The following is a 21,005-nucleotide window of genomic DNA, read 5'->3' as shown; positions in this document are numbered from 1 at the left end:
TATTATTTTTCTCTGACTTATAAGTTGCATGTGTGCAAGACTTTACTGCTATACTTCTAACTCCTAAAAAACAGTGCATATAACAGGCACTAGTAAATGTAGTAAATGTTAGTTCTCTCAGATTTTTCATGAATAAATTGATATGACATTTAAGCCTTCAGTGTTAAGATATTGGCAGAAAAAGTGGAATCCAAAATATTAGGAAAGAAAGTCAGAGAGACAGGAGAACAAGGAGGTCATGATGTCCAGAAACCACAGGAGAGGAGATTTTAATAAGGCAGGCGTGGGCAATGGTGTCAAACATTGCTAGAGGATAAAAGGAAAATAAAACTAAAAAATTGTCATTGCCTTGTGTAACAAGCAGCCCCAATTTTTGCTTTCATGTTCTGGTAAATATTGGCTTTCTTTCCCTGAAAGATGCTTTTATTAAAATGAATTACCAACGAGAATAAATCTTTGAAAATAGGTCTTAAAAGTTTTCAGCCCTGCATTTCCAACCTCCAAAGAACAAACCAGCATGTACTTGGCATTAACCGTAAAGGACCTATCCTCAATACATCTTAGTACGTTTTCCCCTGACTTGGACTCTCCTCTTGAATCAAACCATAAAACCTGCTATTTATGTCTGCATACAACTCCATGAGAATTCCCCTCCTAAGGATGTCCTTCTCCTTTTATCCTACTCACCTCTCTTTTCAAGAATATAAATAAACTATATAAAGAACTCTTATAACACAACAACAAAAAGACAACCTAATTAAAAATGGACAAGGGTTCTGAATAGACATTTCTTCAAAGAAGATATACTAATGGCTAACAAGTACATGAAAAGTTGCTCAAAAGTATTAGTTATTAGGAAAATGCTAATCACAACCACAATGGGATACCAATTTCCACCCACAGGGATGTCTGTAATCGAAAAGACTGATAATAACAAGTGCTATTGAGAATGTGGAGACATTGGAACCCTCACATATTGCTGATGGGAAGGTAAAATGGTGCAGTCACTTTGGAAAGCAGTCTGGTGATCGCTCAAAAGGTTAAACATAGAGTTACCACATGATCCGCAGTTCCAATCCTAGGTAGATACACAAGCATTTTGAAAGCATATGATCACAAAAACAGCATGCATGAATGTTTATGGTAGCATTACTTGTAGTAGCCAAAACATGGAAAAATCTCAATTGTCCATCAACTTCTGAGTGGATAAACAAAATGTGGTGTTATATCCACATAGTGGAATATTATTTAGTCACAAAAGGATGAAAAATTATTTGAGTGATGTCACAAAGTGATGGAGTAGGGAATTTCAAGGCTCCTCAAATGGCTGTAATTAGCTACTGGATAAAGTTCAAATTCTTTAACATGACTCACAAAGCCTCTGTTGTTCTAGTACCTACCTACCTGTTATGGATTGAGTTGTGTGCCCCCAAATTCATCTGTTGAACTTACAATCCCCAGTACTTAATAATGTATGCTAATTTGGAAATAAGGTCATAGCATATGTAATTAGCTAAGATGAGGTCATTAGGGCGGACCCTAATCCAACACGATTGGTATCCTCATAAGAAGGGGAAATTTGGACACAGAGACACATACACAAGAAGAATGCCATGTGAAGATCAGGACAGAGATTGGGATGATGCTTCTACAAGTCAAGAAATACCAGAGATTTCCAGCACAGCACCAGTAGCTAGGAGAGAGGCATGGAACAGATTTTCCTCACATCCCTTAGAAGGAACGAACCCTGCAGATAGCTCGATCTCAGATTTCTAGCCTCCAGAACTGTGAGAAAACAAGTTTGTGTTATTTATTCCCTTCAGTTTTTGGTACTTTCTTATAAATTAATACATCATCCTTTTAGCCTCATCTATCATCACTTTTTCCTTTCACCTTATGCTCCAGCAACTTCCTTGCACCCCCTTTGCACATATCCAGTGTTTCTAGCCCTTCTGTTTTTGCTTATGCTCTTCTTCTGCCTGGAATGCCTTTCTACCTTTTTGGTCTAGCTAATTCCTACTCATCCTTTAAGATTCAGAGAAGCAATTTCCTCTTCCAGGAACCCTTCACTGACCACTCTCCAATCAGGCTGATGTAAATGGCCTTCTGAGGCATTCTCCCATATCCTGAGCATCTCCCCAGCTTTGCACTTTCCACACTGTATTGTAAATTTATGTTTTTGGTTTACCTGCCTTCACCTGCCCCATTCAATAAACTGTGAACTCCCAGAAGAAAGACTCACCAAAACCCCAGTGCCTAACTAGCACAGTATATTTATATTTGAATGAATGGCCTTTTTTTTCCCCCAGTGTTTGTTCATCTATTTTCCCATAGTACCTATTAAAGTGCTTCACATGTAGTGGGTACTGAGTACATCTTGACCAGTGGTTCTCAACTGGGGACATTGGTCAGTATCTGGAGACATTGTTGGTTGTCACAACTTGGAAAGTGATCTAGTGGATAAAGGCATTTAGTGGATGGAGGTCAGATACATTGCTAAACATCTTGCAGTGCACGGGATAGCACCTTCCCCCGACCCCAAGAAATATCCATTCCAATATATCAATAGTGTAGAGACTGAGAAACCTTGATCTTGACTGAATGAGAGATTTGAATTTACTTTTTATACTTTATACTCACTGTAGACCACTGGTATACTAAATATGCTTGTTAGGAAGCCTGTTTTTTTTTTTATTTTGATTTTTACAAAAGTAAACTCAACATGAGATGAAAAGGGAGTGTCCTGGCAACCAGAATTAAAACTTTGGCGATTAAAACGTACCTGATCAATGGCAAAACAGATATATAAATTGCCCTGGAATGCTCTATAGCAGTGAAAATAAATTTACCCCTATCAACAGGGATAAATCTCATAAGAATAATATTGAGTGAGGAAAGCAAATTGCAGAAGGTACATACAGAAAGATAACATTTCTGTAAGGTACTATGTATTGTTTAGAGATAGACACATATTTAGTAAATGTGTATAGACATACAAGGAATTTCATGGTATCCTCTCACCTGGGGCTGAGGAAAATCTCCATTTTTTTAGGTTTGCACTGGTCAGAACTTGCTCAGTGTGGCAAAATCAGATTTCATGGAAATAATCAAGACCAAATCTGAGATTGTGAAAGCCTTAGGATGGAGGAGGACACAGAGAGTTTCGATTGTTTTGGTAATGCCTTACTTCATAAGCTGGGTAGTGGGCATGTCCTTGTTGTTATATTATTCTCTATATGTTTACATGTTTTTGAAAAATTTAAAACTGTTTCAAAAGAGTAATTGCTCAATACCGAGGTATCCTTTCACCTGGGGCTGAGGAAAATCTTCATCTTTTAAAGTTTGCACTGGTCCAAACTCTCTCAATGTGGCAAAATCAACTCATTGAATTCAATCATTCACAATGGGTCAGGAGATCATATACTATACATGGGGTGATAATCCATACATTCCTGTTTACATTTTTGCCAGGATAGTGCCTGGGTTTGCTCTCATTAGACCTCTCTCAATGTTTAGCATAAGAATTTGAACTTTGATGGGTGCAGCACACCAACATGGCACATGTATACATATGTAACAAACCTGCACGTTGTGCACATGTACCCTAGAACTTAAAGTATAATAAAATAAAATAAAATAAAATAAAAGAATTTGAACTTGTGGCAGACGAGGAGGATAAAACAGAAATGGGCAGCAGTTTGCAAAGCACAGAATGTATGTAAACAGGCCACTGACTAACTTTGCTTTGGTTCATTAGTTATGTTTGTCTCTCTGTGTATTTGAAGCTGGTCAGTGAGACTGTCTTAGAGAAGAGGGGTCAAATCCTCACATCCTCTTTAGTGAGGGGTACCTTGGACAGTGAGAAACTGCACACATATAAAGAAGTAAAGTTTAAAATTTTGCTGAGGAATAAGGGAGTTGGACAAAATGTTTCCGAAGTTACTTCTGGCTGACAGTGTTTCCAGCTCCTGCCAAGCACCAGCTGCAAAGAAGGAGCAGAGAAGTGCCTGGTCTGGGTTCCCACAGGCCAGATTTGGGGGCCGGAACACATTCAAAGTCCAAGGCTGAGTAGAGGGCTCTAGAGGGAGAGCTGAATTAGCAAAGCTAGACAGAACAAAAGGATTTCCTTTTTTTTTTTTTTTAATTTGTTTTAAGTTCTGGGATACATGTGCAAAGCATGAAGGTTTACATGTGCCATGGTGGTTTCCTGCATCTATCAATCCATCATCTAGGCTAAGGATTTCCTTTTCAAAGTGGCCTCACACTTCAGGGTGGGGCAGTGTATTGAAGGGCTAAAACATAAAAAAGCCCCAGAAAAACAAAAACAAACAAACAAAAAAAAACTCTGGGTAGAGCCTGGGAGATGGATTTTTACTGTTTTGTCTGCTAGAATTAATTTTTTTTTTTTTTTTAGCTTTTGAAGATTTTTCAAGAAGATTTAAAAAATATTATCAAAGCCATACATGCTCATTAAAAGAAAGTTGAAAAAGACAGAAAAGTAGGAGTAAAACTAAAGATTTGTTTAGTTCCATCCCCTAGAGACATCCACTATCAATATTTTAATAAAAATTCTTGCATACAGATATACCTTGGAGATATTGTGGGTTTGGTTCTAGACCACCACAATAAAGCAAGTCACATACATTTTTTAGTTTCCCAGTACATATAAAAGTTATGTTTACACTATACTGCAGTCTATTAAGTGTGAAATAGCATTCATTATGTCTAAAAAACCAACGACCTTAATTGAAAAATATTTTAGGCCAGGCACAGTGGCTCATGCCTATAATCCCAGCACTTTTGGGAGGCCAAGGCAGGAGGATCACTTGAACTAAGGAGTTTGAGACCAACCTGGGCAACATAGTGAGGCCTGTCTCTAATAAAAATACTAAAAATATATATATACCTGCACATGGTGGTGTGTGCCTATAGTCCCAGCAACTCGGAGGCTGAGGTGGCAGTATTACTCGAGCCCAGGAGATAGAGCGTACAGTGAGCTACAATTGTGCCACTGCCCTCCAGGGTGGTGACAGAGCAAGACCTTGTCTCAAAAAAAGAAAAACTTTATTGTTAAAAAATGCAAATGATCCTGTGAGTCTTCAGTGAGTTGCAATTTTTTTGCTGGTGGGAAGTCTCGCCTTGATGTTGATGGCTGCTGACTGATCAGGGTGATGGTTCCTGAAGGTTGGGATGGCTGTAGCAATTTCTTAAAATAAGACAACAATGAAGATTGCTGTATTGATTGACTCTTCCTTTCACAAAAGATTTCTCTGTAGCATGCAATGCTGTTTGATTCCATTTTACACACAGTAGAACTTCTTCCAAAATTAGAGTCAATCCTCTCAAACCCTGCCACTGCTTTATCAACTAAGTTTATGTCACATTCTAAATCCTTTTTTTTTTTTTTTTTTTTTTTGGAGACAGAGTCTCACTCTGTCACACAGGCTGGAGTGCAGTGACGCGATCTTGGCTTACTGCAAGCTCAGCCTCCTGGATTCATGCCATTCTCCTGCCTCAGCCTCCCGAATAGCTGGGACTACAGGCACCCACCACCATGCTCGGCTAATTTTTTGTATTTTTAGTAGAGATGGGGTTTCACCGTGTTAGCCAGGGTGGTCTCTATCTCCTGACCTCGTGATCTGCCCGCCTCGGCCTCCCAAAGTGCTAGGATTACAGGCGTGAGCCACCGCGCCCCGCCTCTAAATCCTTTGTTGTTGTTTCAACAGTGTTCACATCATCTTCACCAGGAGTAGATTCCATCTCAAGAAATCACTTTATTTGTTCACACAGGAAGCAACTCCTTGGTCAGTCAAGTTTTATCATGAGATTGCAGCAATTCAGTCACATCTCTGGGTTCCACTTTTTTTTTTTTTTTTTTTTTTTGAGATGGAGTCTCACTCTCTCGCCCAGGCTGGAGTGCAGTGGCGCAATATCAGCTCACTGCAAGCTCTGCCTCCCGGGTTCATGCCATTCTCCTGCCTCAGCCACCTGAGTAGCTGGGACTACAGGTGCCCACCACCACGCCCGGCTAATTTTTTTGGAGTTTTAGTAGAGACTGGATTTCACCATGTTAGCCAGGATAGTTTCGATCTCCTGACCTCATGATCCGCCCGCCTCAGCCTCCCAAAGTGCTGGGATTACAGGCGTGAGCCACTGCGCCCGGCCTCTGGGTTCCACTTCTAATTCTAGTTCTCTTGCTATTTCTACTACATGTGTAGTGACTTCCTCCACTGAAGTCTTGAATTCTTCAAGTCATCCATGAGGGTTGGAATTAACTTCTTCCAAACTCCCGTTAATGCTGATATTTTGCCCTTCTCCGATGAATCATGAATTTTCTTAATGGCATCTAGACTGGTGAATCCATTGCCTTGAGTGGCATGTTGCCATTTACTGATATAGGAAATACTGGAGGAGGAACAAATTTAAGAGAAAAGATGATAGGTTTAACTTTGGATGTGTTGAATTTGAGGTGTCTGCAGGACATTCAAGTGGAGATGTCAAGAAAACAGAACTCAATAAAGCGGTCTGGGTAGAGTTATAGAATTAGAGTTGTGACCATATATATGATAATTAAAGCCAAGTGAGTGAAAAAGATTATTTGGGGGAGGGAGTATATGTATCCTAGCCCTGAGAATGTCTGACTTTCAGAGGTCAGATAGCAGAAGAGTGGCCTACAAAGGTCACTGAGGAGAGGGCAAAGGAGTAGGAGGAAAAGCAAGAGTATAATGTCATAGATGCCATAGAACATTTCAAGGAGGAGGAAATGGTTAACAGTGTTAAATGTAGGGGAGAAGTCAAGCAAAATAAGGACCAAAAATACCTTACTTATTTGTGGATTTATCGACACTGAGGGTCATTGGTTTTTTATCTCATTGAGAAGTTTCAGTGGGGGAAGGAAGCCAGACTGCTGAGAGCTGAGAAATGAATGAGACGTAAGGGAATAAAAATTGCAATTTCACCTGTAAAGTATGTTTTCAATACATTTGCCCATAAAGAGGACCTGAAGAGGGACCTCCTGTGTAGGGAGGATATTGTTTTAAGATGGTAGATACTTGAGCATGTTTAATTGCTGATGTGAAATGAGGGGGAGAGGGATGGGAAAGAGAGGGAGGGGAATCTGCAATTACTGGGTAGGTATAAACATTTTAAAGTCTATTGATATATACTGCTCACATGCTTTCTAAAAGGGTTTTTAACCAACATATGCTCCTATCAGCAATTATGAGAGCTTGTTTGGTGGCTACTTTGTCATCATTAAGTGTTATTTAAAAAATAAAAAACAAAACTCTTTGCCAAATAATCTCATTATTGTTCTAATTTGCTTTTCTTTGATTACTAGTGAGTTGAATATTTTAACCAGTTGTGTTCTTGAGTGTGTATGTGTGAATTTAGTCTACTCCTTTGCCCAAAACGTTTCTATTTTAGACAGACAATTTGCCATAAAAGGCCATAAGTTAAAGGATCAGAATGGTATCATATTTTACTTACTCAAATTAGATAGTTCATATTCTTTTATCTCCTTAGAAGTGTGAGACAATTTGACAACTTTTGACTCAGCAGAACGAAAGGGGCAGGTGATTTCACCATCTAAGGGAGCGACCAACAGATGGAAGTAAGGGGGTGGGGAGGCACGTCTAGTGTTAGACCCCTATCCTCGGTCCCTAGGCTCCCACTCCTAACCTGGAAGGACATTCATTCCTCTTGTGTCTCAAGGCTTTGGGTCCCAGAGCTCCCTTTCGGGCTGAGCGGCCCCCTACTAAGGAGCCCGGGGCGCTGTGCGGCCCCTTTAAGAGTCCAGCTCCTCCCAGCTCCAGGGAAAGTTGCAGCTTTTTCCGCCTCCCGGGAGGGTGAGAAGGGCCGGCCGCCGGAGCTGGGTGGCGATCTTCCCGGAGCCAGAGACCCTCCCTCGAAACCGGCACTGGGACGTCTAGCTCTCTGGAGGCACCTGTTGCAGGTGACAGGTAGGTCAGCAGCCAGCGGCCGCCCCCTCGCCCTCGGTTGGGGGCTCCTTCTGGACCCCCAGCTCCTTTTCGCTGCTGAAGCGCCCCCACCCCCATATCGGGGTCGTGCGTCTTCCCTACCTGCTCTCTGCTCCCCTAGTTTTTCCTTCTCCCTAGCTGACCTCGTCTTCCCTCTCCCCGTCCGCCTCTCCCGACCGCACCCCCCAGGCTTGGACTCCCGTCTGCTTGGGCGGTCCCTCCCGGCCACTTTTCTTTCTCTAGGGCTTCTTCTGGCCCCTTCCCTGACCCACCTAGCACTAATGCGGGCTGTGCCCCTCTGGGAGCCGCCTCCCCTCTCCTCTCCGGCTCCCCTCGCGCGGAGTGCCCGGGCTTTTCCCGCCAGCCCGAGCTGGTGCCCCTCCCGAGAGCTGGCCCTGGGGGCGGGGGCGGGGCCGAGCTCCTAGCGGGAACTGCGCCCTCCAAGGCGTGCAGTCACCTTTTCGTGGGTTTCTCTCGCAGCGCTTGGCCGTCGAGCGGGGTCGCTAACCCGCACTCTCTTCGGACCTCCGACATCTCGGCGTCGGCTTCTCTGGCGTTGGCCAGTCAGCCACAGGTAAAGGCTGGAGGCTGGTCGGCCGGAGTCCTGCCTCAGTGGGCTCCCTCTGCGCTTGGGGCTGGGGACCTGGCTACGTGCTGTGGAGCTGTTTATCTTGCCGCTCTTCAAGCAGGCTGTGAGAGACCTGGTACTGGAGGAGGGTCCCCGAGATCTCAGAAGGGGCACAGAATGCTTCTGTCTCCTGTGATGGTTTGTAATGGGGCAGAAAAAGGTGTTCCTCCAACCCTTAACATTGAGATGGGATTTGGGGTGGTGAAATCATTTGGTTAGAATTCTGGTGGCTTGAAAAGTGGTGAGTTTCTAATTAACCAAGCTTTTCTTCCCCCAGTACCCTTCTTCTTCAGGACTAGAGGACGTAAAATTCCAGAGTACTGCTCTTGGCAGGGTTGACCCTAGACCTTGTATATTTGTGGCAAAAAATGAGTCTTCTGTACATCCTGGACCTCCTATATTTAACTGGCTTCTTTTCTGCTCTTTAAGCTCCCCACCCCCACCTCTCATAAATCTATTAATATTGCGGTATTAATGACTTAAGACTTTTGTCGCTGTGGGAACAATGTTCAATGCAGAGATGTGGCCTTGATGAAGTTTTCCGCATTTTTGGTGGTTTGGTTTTTAGCACCCTAGTAGAAAAGCACACCAACTTGGCTTGTGAGGCTCTGTCTGGGCAGGGGATGAACATTTCTGCTAACACGATTTCAGGTGTCTCACTCTTGGTCAGAGCAGTGAAATGGAGCTCGGAGGCCTGTTCTGGGGTAACTGATCTGTGAGTATATGTAGCATTCCGGCTCTCTGAGCTTGTTAGGCTCTGGTTGTTAGGCTCCATTGAGCCAGACACTGTGATAAGTTCTTTACATAAAAATGCAATCCTCCCAGTAACTCTATACAATAGGTGCTACAGTTATAACCATATTATGATGAAAAAGAGACTTAGAGGGTAAGTGCCTTGCCCTCACAATCTCGGAGGCAGAGCTTGTGTTCCTATCCTGTCACACCACCTCTATTGTCTTGGATGTTGGGAGCACTGAATAGCTCATGAATGAGGACTAAGTGATTAAAAAATTTCCTTCCAAGTATATGTTTTGCTCCTTGATTCCCCCTTAGATTCACTGCCGAGACTATGGACTACTTACCTTACTGATGTCTTACCCACTTCATTTCTGACATGGGCCAGTTGCCACATTACCACTATAAGTACACATCCCTGAGTGTACCTAGATGAATGAAATCTCCCGGGTTCTCAGCTCTGTGGTAATTGTCTTGAAGTTAGAGGAGGGTAACCCTGGATTCCAGGGATGTGCGCCTGACTCAATTTCTTCCTCTCCTGCTGGCTAGGGGAGAAATAAGTGATAGGGATTTCCTGACAGCCATACCAGAGAGCTTGAGGGTGATCGTGTGCTAGTTTTGTCATGGGATGGATGGAGTACCACAGGCAGGGATAGGAAGAAAATGTCCTCCCTATTCCCAGCTCTGGGACCTTGCTCAAACTGTTCCTTTTTTTCTTCCTAAAAAGCTAACTTTCCTCCCCCATGCCCATTCCCCTGACATTAATTCCTATCCATCCCTCAAGATTGAGTTCTAAAGTCACCTTCTTTGGAACGGCCTTACTGAACACATACTTCTTCCCCCAAGCAGAATTGCCAGTTATCCTGTGTCCTAAAGCACTTTGTTTACACCTCAGTACAGCCCTTAACACTGCTTAGTTGTTTTTCCACCTGGAAGGCTGTAAGTTCTCTAAGGGCAAGGTCTGGATCTTGGAGCTCCCTTTGTCTTAAATATAAGATATTGGCAAATATTTGTGCCAGTAACCGGATGTACCATGCCATTCCTTCAAGGTGCTGAGGTGTAGTGATGGTGGGGTTGAGAGTACAGAAGACACCTTCCTGAGGCGCTTGAAATACCACGGCTACAAGTTTGCCCTGATCACCCTATTTAAACGTGTAATCCCTTCTCTGAACGTTCCATATGCCCTTTCCCTACCTTATTACATTTTTCTTGCTTATTGTCTGCCCTGCCACTCCCTCACCCACCATAACATAAACACCCTGTGGGCAGGGATTGCTGTCTGTTGTATTCACCGGTAGACTTTTGGACCCAGAACAGTCCTTGGTACATCATAGATGCATACTAATATTTGTTAATGAATGAATGGCATTACCACTCTAGGAATTTGGCAGTCTTGGAGTTAGGCACTCCTGGACCTGAAACTAAGCCTACCCAGTTTGTCACCCTACAGGTGTAAGTTTGCCCCAGGCCCAAAATTCGGCTTTACTTCTGCTGATTTTTGCTTTGAGACTGCATTACTGATGCCAACTTTGACCTAGTTGGAAGTACTTCCTCTCTCTTACTTTTGTTTTTTTTTTTTTTTTTTTTTTTTTTTGAGATGGAGTCTCGCTCTGTCGCCCGGGCTGGAGGGAGTACAGTGGCGTGATCTCGGCTCACTGCAAGCTCTGCCTCCCGGGTTCATGCCATTCTCCTGCCTCAGCCTCCTGAGTAGCTGGGACTACAGGCGCTCGCCACCACGCCCGGCTAATTTTTTTGTATTTTTAGTGGAGACGGGGTTTCACCGTGTTAGCCAGGATGGTCTTGATCTCCTGACCTCGCGATCCGCCCGCCTCGGCCTCCCAAAGTGCTCGGATTACAGGCGTGAGCCACCACGCCTGGCCTCTCTTATTTTTTAAAAGTATGGGTCTCTGGATGGAAATCTCTAAAGTTTAAAAGTGGAAATGTAAAAATGTTGTGCTTCTTGTTGGTAGAAACGGGGCCGCACTGGGAGGAAGGGGTGTGGATTGTCAGATGTCTTGAGGCCTTTCAGTCTTTTTGCAAGATCAGTAAGAGCCTGGAGAAAGTTACTGTGCAATGGGGAAGCGAACAGCTCAAAAGAATAACGGATGGCACAAATTAGGCTTCTGGTTTCAAGTTACCCATAGCCTTTTAGGTATGAGGTGGTTATTGGATTATGGAACTTTATGGAAAAGCCATAGCTGAGTGCTGTTTGTGTATTTAACTAGTTTTCTACCAGGACGATTGTGCAGTATGAAGAAACCACTGTGTAACATAAAAGAAAAAAGTGCTATTCTGTTTAAAAGTGTTTTGAAATGTTCAGAAAGGAAGAGGCCAGAATGTCTTAGAAGACAGACTTGGAAAGAGTTGAGCCCTTCATAAGGTGGTAAATATGTGATTCTCATCATTTAATATATGTTAACTTATTTGAAACTCAAATTTGTACAAAAAACTGACCAGCTTCTTTTTCTACTAAATTTGTCTCCCCTGCCTTTGAACATTGCAGTGACCCAGGTTTCAGTCCCTGGACTTTTCTCCATTTAAAATCTTCAGAGAGGCTCTCTTCCAAGCTGCATGGCTTTGAAGAACATCTGTCTAGCTACTCGTCACTCCCAAATTTATGTTTGTGACCCAGGCCTTTCTTCTATGCTGCAGCCTCATATATCCAATGACCTATTCGACATCTCTCCTTGTCTATCAGATAGACCTCTCAAATGTAACGTGGCCAGAATGGCACTCCTGATTGCCCTTGTATTCCCACCCTCTTCCCTCAGCACTCCCTGTCTCAGTAAAATGTCACCATCATCCATTCAGTTGCTCAAACCAAGAACCTAAGATCACCCTTGATTCTTCTTTTTCTCTCACTGCCCTCCACCCAATTTAATTCATGAGGGAGTCCTGCTGACCTGATCTTCAGACTGTGTCATGTATTCTGCCACACGTCTCCATCTCCTCTGCCTATCACCATAGCCCAAGCCACCACAAGTCTGCCACAAACATCCTTGTATAATGCTCAAGGATATATATATGCAAGTATTTTTGTGGGGTAGCTTTCTAATAGAATTGTTAGGTCAAAGGATATATATATTAAACAATTTAAGTAGGCATCACCAGAGTGACATCCAAGAGGGTTTACCCTTTGACTATTGCGAGTGGTTTTCCTCCTGCCCTTGCTGAGGATGGATGACACTTTTAATATTTTCCAATCTGATAGGTGAAAAATAGTATCTAACTGATTTAACTTGGCATTTCTCTGATCACTAGTGCGGCTGAGCATCTTTTCATTTGTGTTAGCTATTTGTATTTTTCCGAGACTTGCTCCTTTATATCCTTTGCACATTTATCTTTTCGGTTATATATTTGATTTGTTTGTAAGAACACTATATTTATCAGTTATATTTACCCTTGCCTGTTATATAGTGCAAGTTTTTTTCTCTCTAGTCTGTCATATGTCATAACTTTGTTCATGATGCGTACCCCTCTCGTAATCAGATAAAACCCACTATAAAACATTTAAAAAACATGTTCATTAGATTTGGCAATTAGGAGGCCAATGACAACATCAGTACAGCAGGAGAGAAGGCAGATTGTAGAGGGTTGGACAGTGAGGACTGAGAAGGACTGATAAAAAATGTGGTAGATACACATGGACATGGAGAGTGGGGTGATAGACAGTGGAGACTCAGAAGGGTGAGTGGTGGGAGAAGGGTAGATGATGAGAAATGTCTTAATGGGTACAATGTATGTTATTCAGGTTATAGATACCCTGAAATCTCTGACTTACCACTGCATATGTAACAAAATTGCATGTATACCCCATAAATTTATATTATTAAAAAAATGTAGTATATACATTGAAGAAGCGTGGCTATGATGGGAAGGAGAGAGTGTCCCTTATAGACGGTAAGGCACAGGGGATAAAAAGGCTGTTTTATTTAATTTTGTTTTACTTTCAATGTAAGAGAGAGATGAGCCCATTTATGTGCAGATGGCATACAGCTTGATGATGCAAGGTCCCTGAGAAAGTCAGAGGGTGGGAGTGCCAGAGTGAAAGCGGGGGAAAAGGCTAGCCTTAGACAAAGAGTGGTGGCTCTTCCATTGAGACAAGAGGATTCACTAATCCTCTTGGTAAAAACTATGGAGAAGGAGGGAGCTGTAGAGGGGCAGGATTTTGAGAGAGCTCCTGCGCCCCCAACAAGAGAGTAAAGAGGGGAAGAACGGTGAAGGGTTGGAATAACATTTGAGAGAGATGAAAAGAGGAGTTCTTTAGCGGCATATCATCCAGGTTATGTATATGTATTTCAAAATATCATGCTGTATACCATAAATATGTACAATTTTTGTCAAGCATACCTCCATAAAAGTGGAAAAAAATTTTAAAATGGCTTGGGTAACTTGAATTTGTCTCCACCCGAAGTCACAGAACCCTGTATCCATTCTCTCCGGCAGCACTCATCAGACCAGGAACACAGTGTGGACAATCTAGTATGAGGGATTTTTTCTGGGTGGCTGTGACAGAAATAGGGAGAGGGCTGGAGATTGGATGGCCCTGGCAGAAGAATAGTTGAAATGATGGACCACTGTGGCTTTCATATTCATATCTGTGAGTATCTAAACCTAACTTGAACTTGAATAATTTTTAAGAAGTAAAAAATTTCCATGGCATCTACACTGCTTCTTGTTTGTAGCTCTATCAATTCAGGCATCAGAATACCATTAGTACCAGTATCATCAGAAAGCATGATTTGATTTACTGAGGGCCTACGATGTGCCATGCTCTGTGTTGATTTACTGAGGATTTACATTGTACCAACTGAGAGCCTACAGCCAGGATCCTACAATGTAGATTTATCCATCTATCCATCCATCAACCCAGCTAGATGCTTGAGGTATGGCTGAGAAGAAGGTAGACAATAGCCATTTTTCTCCTGGAACTTATTTCGGCAGGGGAAGTGTGTATTAAATATTGTATCACATAGTTTTTAAATTACAATTGTGATAAGTTCTTTGAAGTTCAGTTTTTTTAGAAATCAAATTGTCACATTGCTTTTTAACAGGTCTTCCTAATTTACATTTGCCAGCAAAATATGAGAATATCTCTTAAATCCTTTTTAAAAACTGAAAATTGTCTTTCTAAAATTTTGCTGAATCAATAAGCAAACATACAAAAATCTTTATTGCCAGTAAGAGTGAAACTTTTTCTTTTTGATATCTATTGGACATCTGATTTTTCCCCTTTAAGAATTATCTGTTCACGCTCTCTGTCTATTGGATACTTACCTCTTCTTGTTTTTAATAGATCTCTCATTCCATGTTTGAAACCATTAGATACACTTCTCTCCTTTCTCTCTTAGCCCTGGCGACCTTAAAATATTTTCCCCTAGTCTCTACGGCCGTTCCCTTTTGATCTCCTGTGAAATTTTTTTCTTACCTTGAAGTGTTGCTGTGCTTAGGGATGGGACTACATTTTTATTACTTGACCCGATAAAAGATAACATATAAATCTTCTGTTCCTGCTTATCCCACTCTACAGAGCTAACAATGTTAAGATTGTATTTCTTTCTAGACATTTTTCCATTCATCCATGATCTAATCTGTCTAAAATGTAAACAAATAAAATTGGAATCATAATATATATGATTTGCAATTTTTTAACCTAATATGCTTTCAGTGTCAGTATAAATAGAACTACAGTACCTCCTTCTTTTTAACAAAGGCACGATATTCCCTAATATGTGTGTACCATAACTAGTCAGTTTCCTATTGGTGGATGTTTATGTTCTTTAATATTTTTTGCTGTTTCAAATACTGAGCATCCTCACAATATATATTTGTGAATTTACTTGAATATCAGTAGAATAAGTTTCTCAAAATGAAATGGCTGTGTTAAAAATATGGTCAGTGGTACTAAAGATCCAGAGAAATCTAGGAAGACCAAGAACTATCTGTTGGATTTAGGAAGTTCTTGGTGACCTTAGAGCAATTTCAGAGAACTGTGAGGCAGAAAGCTAAACTATGGTGGGTTGAGAAATGACTGGGGAAATGAGGAAGTGGAGGCAGTGATTATGTACAATTCCTTAGAGAAATCTGTCTGGCTTTGAAGAGCAGAGAAAGGGTAGTAGCAAGCAAAGAGTTGAGATCAAGGACCTGTTATTTATTTAGGAGGGACTTGAGTTTCTTTAAAGGCTGGTGGGAAGGAGGGAATAATTAATAGAGCAAAATCCTCGGAGGGCAGAGTCCTTATGCCAGATGGGAGGGGATCCAGATTGAGAGAGGATTATGCTCAATAGGCATAGATGAAAGTAGGTTCATAGATTTGGCAGCAGGAACTTGTCTGATGGTATTTCTATTTCTCTATGATATAATAGTTAAGGCCAACCTCTTAGAGCAGGGGTTAAGATGGGACAAGGTTTCAGTTAGATATTTGTGGTGTTTGAAGAAGGTTTGAAATAGTTATTGTGGAGAACAGGAGAGCAGCCTAGGGAAGCATAGTTGTAGTGCCAGGCAGGGTTAAGGTGAGCTTGGTGACCAATAATTCATATGGATAATAATCTACCAGAGTGTGATTTTCGTTTTTCTCCAGTAGATCTCAGGAGTCCTTGTACATGCATAAAGTATAACAGTTGGGCTTAGAAGAGCTATAGTTTTTTTAAATCAGATATTTGCAGTGAAATTATGCATTATTGAGGATATTGACAAGAGTGCAGTTGAAACAATAGAATTGGCTGGGTGTGGTGGCTCACACCAGTAATCCCAGCACTTTGGGAGGCTGAGGCGGGTGGATCACCTGAGGTCAGGAGTTCGAGACCAGCCTGGCCAACATGGTGAAACCCCATCTCTACTAAAAATACAAAAATTAACTGGGCGTGGTGGCACACACCTGTAATCCCAGCTACTCAGGAGGCTGAGGCAGGAGAATCGCTTGAACCCAGGAGGCAGTGGTTGCAGTGAGCTGAGATCACACCACTGCACTCCAGCCAGGGCGATAGAGAAGTCTCAGGAAAAAAAAAAAAAGGAGAAAGAAACAATAAAATTTAAATTGTCTAGGAAAGGAAGTAAAGGTGGGAAGGAGCTGACAAGGTGAAAGCAGAAGGGTCTATGGAAGACTGCCCCCACCCAAGAAATCTGAGAATAGGAATGGGGCTAGTTGGGGGGCTCATCGACTGAATAGGCTAGAAGCACAGCAGGTTGTGGTCAGAGAGGGGGTGTTGAATCAATTATATCAAAGGTGGAAGAGTCCTAGATGATAAGCTCTTGGGTGTGGCTGAATATGATATATGGTATTCTTGATGCCAGCTCATTCATTCAACAAATATTTATTTTGTGCATATTATGATCCAGGCAGTGCTCTAGGCACCAAAGGTACAGAGATGAACAAAACAAAGTCCCTTCTCTCATACAGCTTACAATCTAGTGGGGAAGATTATTTTTATAAACTAAAAGAACATCCTTATTGATGTGCTGATTCCGGTATGTGTAGCTCTATTTGTAACTAATGATAATATTAGGATCAAATATTTACATATATAGGGCTAAGAAGGTCCATCTAGGCATTTTGAATATCTTGCTTTATCTCAAGTTATACTAACTGAATTATGAAAACTCGTACCTCTTGTCCCCTTACAACTTTTTAAGGTGTTTTTACTTACTATGTCAATATTGAAAATAAATATATACAAATCTAATTTGAACATTTTATTGGTTTTAATTTTTTATACTTTATTTCTTTAAAATATTAGGATATTGCTTCTAGCTGTAGACCAGATGTTGATAATGCATGTACTAATCTTGCTCTAGGGATTTGATGTAATGTGTAAAGTAATTATGGTTAAGCAGTTTAGGAGGGAAAGAGGGCTTGTAATAAGTTAATATTTTACATTTATTTTTATATTGTTCTCCAATTTATACCTACCTTTTAATGTACATATGTTCGTGTATATATTTATTAATATTTTATTTGAAAGAAATTAGCATTTATTTGGCATCTTATAGGCCTCAAGTAACACTTTAAAATTACCTGCCACATATGCAGTTCAATTTAAATTCAACTACAGGTTATTTTTTATTGTTTTAAGGTTTCTGTGGCCATAGCCAGATCACAGCATCCCTAAAATTAAAAAGAAACCTAATGCATGAAATCACAGTTATGTGTGAGCATGGGTTGGATTAGTCATGAACCATGATGATTTCACATTTAAGGGGACTGTGTGGGTAATTTTTAGGTGACATGGTCTGCAAGAAATAATCAGATGCCAGCTAGAGTTTAGTTTAGAAATCCCCACCATCTGTGATCCTGGCAGGAGAAGAGGGTCTTCCCTGTGGGGGTGCTGCATTATCAAAGCTTGTTGACTAAGGAAAGATAATAGTGTTCTGCGTGGGAGGTGATGAGGCTTATTGAAAAATAACAATGTGTCAGCTCTCACTGGACTTAAAAATGTTTTATACATATAAATGACCTAGATTTTAAAACAGTCCATTCTTTTAGTTGGGGATTTTAGATTTTTAAAAAAATCTAAAAAATGGGGTGTCAAGGAAGGGGCGTTTGTCAGAGAAGAGGGTAAACTGGCCATCCTACACCCGTCAACCTTATGAGGCTCTTGTGTCTGGCTCATGTTAGAGGAAGCTTCAAATGTAGATTTTGAAAGCCGGAAAGCTAAATGGGATTTGCTTTAATATATGTATTTTCCCTGTTGCCAAGTAGGGTGTTTGGACACATGGTCTTGTTTTTATAATATTTTAGATTTACTTCTATGTACCACATTTATGGAAATCTGCCATCTAGGATTGGTGGTGGGTTTAAGGCATCTTCTAAAGTTGCTGAGGAGCAAGGGAAAAAATGTGTGAAATCATGAAAGACCACATTTCCACATATCCAAAACAACCATTCTGCAGGAGAAGTGAATATATAGTATTAAGATATATGACTTCCTTCTGGGACTTGTTTTAGAGTGTTATATATTATTTTAAGTGGGAATTTCTACAAACCATTTATGAACAGAATTTGTTGGCATTGAAAGGTAGCTATGTGAATTCCATCTGGAGGAAATTGTCCCCACATATGATTCTAAGAGCTAACAAAAAAGGTATTTTAGTTACTACCACTGCCTTCTTCCACCCTGCTGCCCACTCCCACCCCCTGCCCCACCATTATGCACCTGCCATCTTTTAGGAGGGATGTCCCGGATGAGGGGAATGAGTTATTTTCTTGTGTATAATGTTGCTTTGAGCTAGAGTTGCTCTGGCCTGTTTCACATATTGCAGGACAAGGTCAGGGGTCTGGGAAAGTAAGCCAGACTCAGGGCCTGTCAAACATTATGTTTGTTATTAGCTGAAGACTTTTAGAAACCCCACCTCAAGTTCCTGAGGCTGATGTCCCCTTTTCCAAAAATCACTATATAGAGCAATATTGCCAGAATATGAAGAGACAGTATAATATAGTATAGCGGTTAAGAGCTTGGACTGTGGAACCAGATGGCCTGCGTCCAAAAACCAGACTGTCACAGGGCATGTGACCTTGAGCAAGTTATTTGCTCAATCTGTGCCTCACTTTCCTCATTTGTAAAGTAGACATAATAATTTAGTACCTACTTCATAGTGTGATTGTGAGGACTAAAGTGCTTAGAAAAGTGCGTCGTAAATAATACATTATAGAAGTGTTAACTATTATTGTCATCATCTTCATCAGTTGGTGGATATCGTAAAAGGAGTGAAAACCAGCCAGATGAGATGGCTGATGCCTGTAATCCCAGCATGTTGGGAGGCCGAGGTGAGCAGATCACAAGGTCAGGCTTTTGAGACCAGCCTGGCCAACATGGTGAAACCGCATCTCTACTAAAAATACAAAAATTAGCCAGGTGTGATGGAATACGTCTGTAATCCCAGCTACTGGGGGGGCTGAGGCAGGAGAATCCCTTGAACCCAGGAGGCGGAGGTTGAGGTGAGCTGAGATGTCACCACCTAACTCCAGCCTGGGCAACAGAGTGAGACTCCATCTCCCAAAAAAAAAAAAAAAAAAAAAAAAAAAAGTGAAAAGCACAAAATGCCTCAGCACCTGCAAACTCTACTTTTGTAGAATCTGTTTTGAAAAGGATTGTAGGGAGCCACAACCTTAGTGCAAAATCAGAATTTTGTAAAATTAAGAGCTGATTGTAAATTTCTCATTGTTAGGGAAAAATACAGCTTTGCTTCCATACAGCGTTTGAGAATGGACTCAGCAGGCCCTAGGGGATTTTATGTGAGGCATAGATGTGCCCCATGGATGGACAGGTGGGGGTCTGGACCCCAGCTGACTCCTAGGAAGCCTTAGTTGCCCTTTGGTTTTGGAGCCTTGATACTGACTCTACCAGTTTGTCTCCACTCCTATTTTTCTTCTTTTATATCCTATTTTAAAATGTATGCTATTTTTTGATGTTTTATGTATCTTTGTAAGTCACTTTAAATCTTGTCTGGAACAGTATATAAATAAATATCCTTTAAACTGATCATATCTAATTACTAACATTTGCTTCATATTTATGCTTGTCAGCCTCCCTCCATACAGAGAGGTACGGTGACCTTCCATCTAGGCAAGAATACTGATTAGATTTCTCAAATTTCATAGAAAGATGTCAAAACTGCCATATGCTCATATATTTTCCAAAGCATATGGTTAATAATAATTAAAACTAAACAGCTACCAATATTGGGTGCTTACTCTAGGCCAGGCACTATGCTATTCCTTTTACTCATGATGCATGCTTGAATCCTCACAGCCATAGGCAGGAGCTCTTATTATTAATCCTCATTTTTACAAATGGGGAAACAGACTCACGGAGGTTAAATAACTTGTCCAAAGTTAACTCAGGGAAAAAGCAAAGCTGCGATTTAAACCCAGGCAGCTCAGATCCAGTGCTTTTAAGCACAATTCTATGCTATACTGTCGTTAATTAGAAATCTAGCACATCAGAACTCCAAGTCCTAGTAGAAGAGGCCGTACTTGTGTTACAGAACATTCACACGTCCTGCAGATTTTCTCTCTGTGTTGTCTTTAATATGCTCCTTTCCATCTCTAGTGCCACTGCCATCTACTCTTGGCTCTTGTTATCTTTCCCCTGGATTTATGCCACAGCCTCCTCAAATCCATATTCTGCAAAATTGTCAGTGTGCCCTAACAAGTCCTTGCCTTACCTAAAACTCTTCAATGATTTCTGTTGTCAAAGGCTAATTAGCCATGTTTTTGAGCATAGCATATGGAGCACCCGCCAGCCACATGTGATGTGATTCCCCACCTGGCTCTTCCGCATTCTCCCTTACAATTTTTTTTTTTTTTTTTTTTTTTTTTTTTGAGACGGAGTCTCGCTTTGTTACCTAGGCTGGAGTGCAGTGGTGCAATCTCGGCTCACTGCAAACTCCACCTCCCCGGTTCACATCATTCTCCTGTCCCAGCCTCCGAGTAGCTGGGACTACAGGTGCGCACCACCACGCTTGGCTGATTTTTTGTATTTTTAGTAGAGACGGGGTTTCACCGTGTTAGCCAGGATGGTCTCGATCTCCTGACCTCGTGATCCGCCCGCCTTGGCCTCCCAAAGTGCTGGGATTACAGGCGTGAGCCACCGCGCCCGGCCTCCCTTATAATTTAAACCAAGCAGCATCATTGTACTACTTGCTTATACCACGTTGCTTTATGC

The 21,005-nt window shown here is 41.5% G+C and overlaps 1 protein-coding gene across 9 annotated transcripts in view; it reads left to right on the top strand.

The window, feature by feature from the left end:
* Nucleotides 1–7,843: 7,843 nt before the first annotated feature.
* Nucleotides 7,844–21,005, top strand: part of SYTL4 (synaptotagmin like 4) — a 93,171-nt gene continuing 80,009 nt past the window's right edge. For 5 of the 9 annotated variants that reach the window (XM_074030137.1, XM_045384229.2, XM_005594108.3 and 2 more), the window contains exon 1: nt 7,844–7,961. The gene's annotated coding sequence lies outside the window, so the exon portion shown is untranslated. Of the gene's footprint in view, nt 7,962–8,459; nt 8,554–21,005 lie in introns of all 9 variants that reach the window. The other 4 variants (XM_005594109.4, XM_005594107.4, XM_015444076.4 and 1 more) reach the window with 1 other exon arrangement.

The sequence above is a fragment of the Macaca fascicularis genome, chromosome X, assembly GCF_037993035.2.
Source record: "Macaca fascicularis isolate 582-1 chromosome X, T2T-MFA8v1.1".
In the NCBI taxonomy this organism is placed as follows: Eukaryota; Metazoa; Chordata; class Mammalia; order Primates; family Cercopithecidae; genus Macaca; species Macaca fascicularis.
This window is presented reverse-complemented; position numbering and strand designations above follow the sequence as displayed.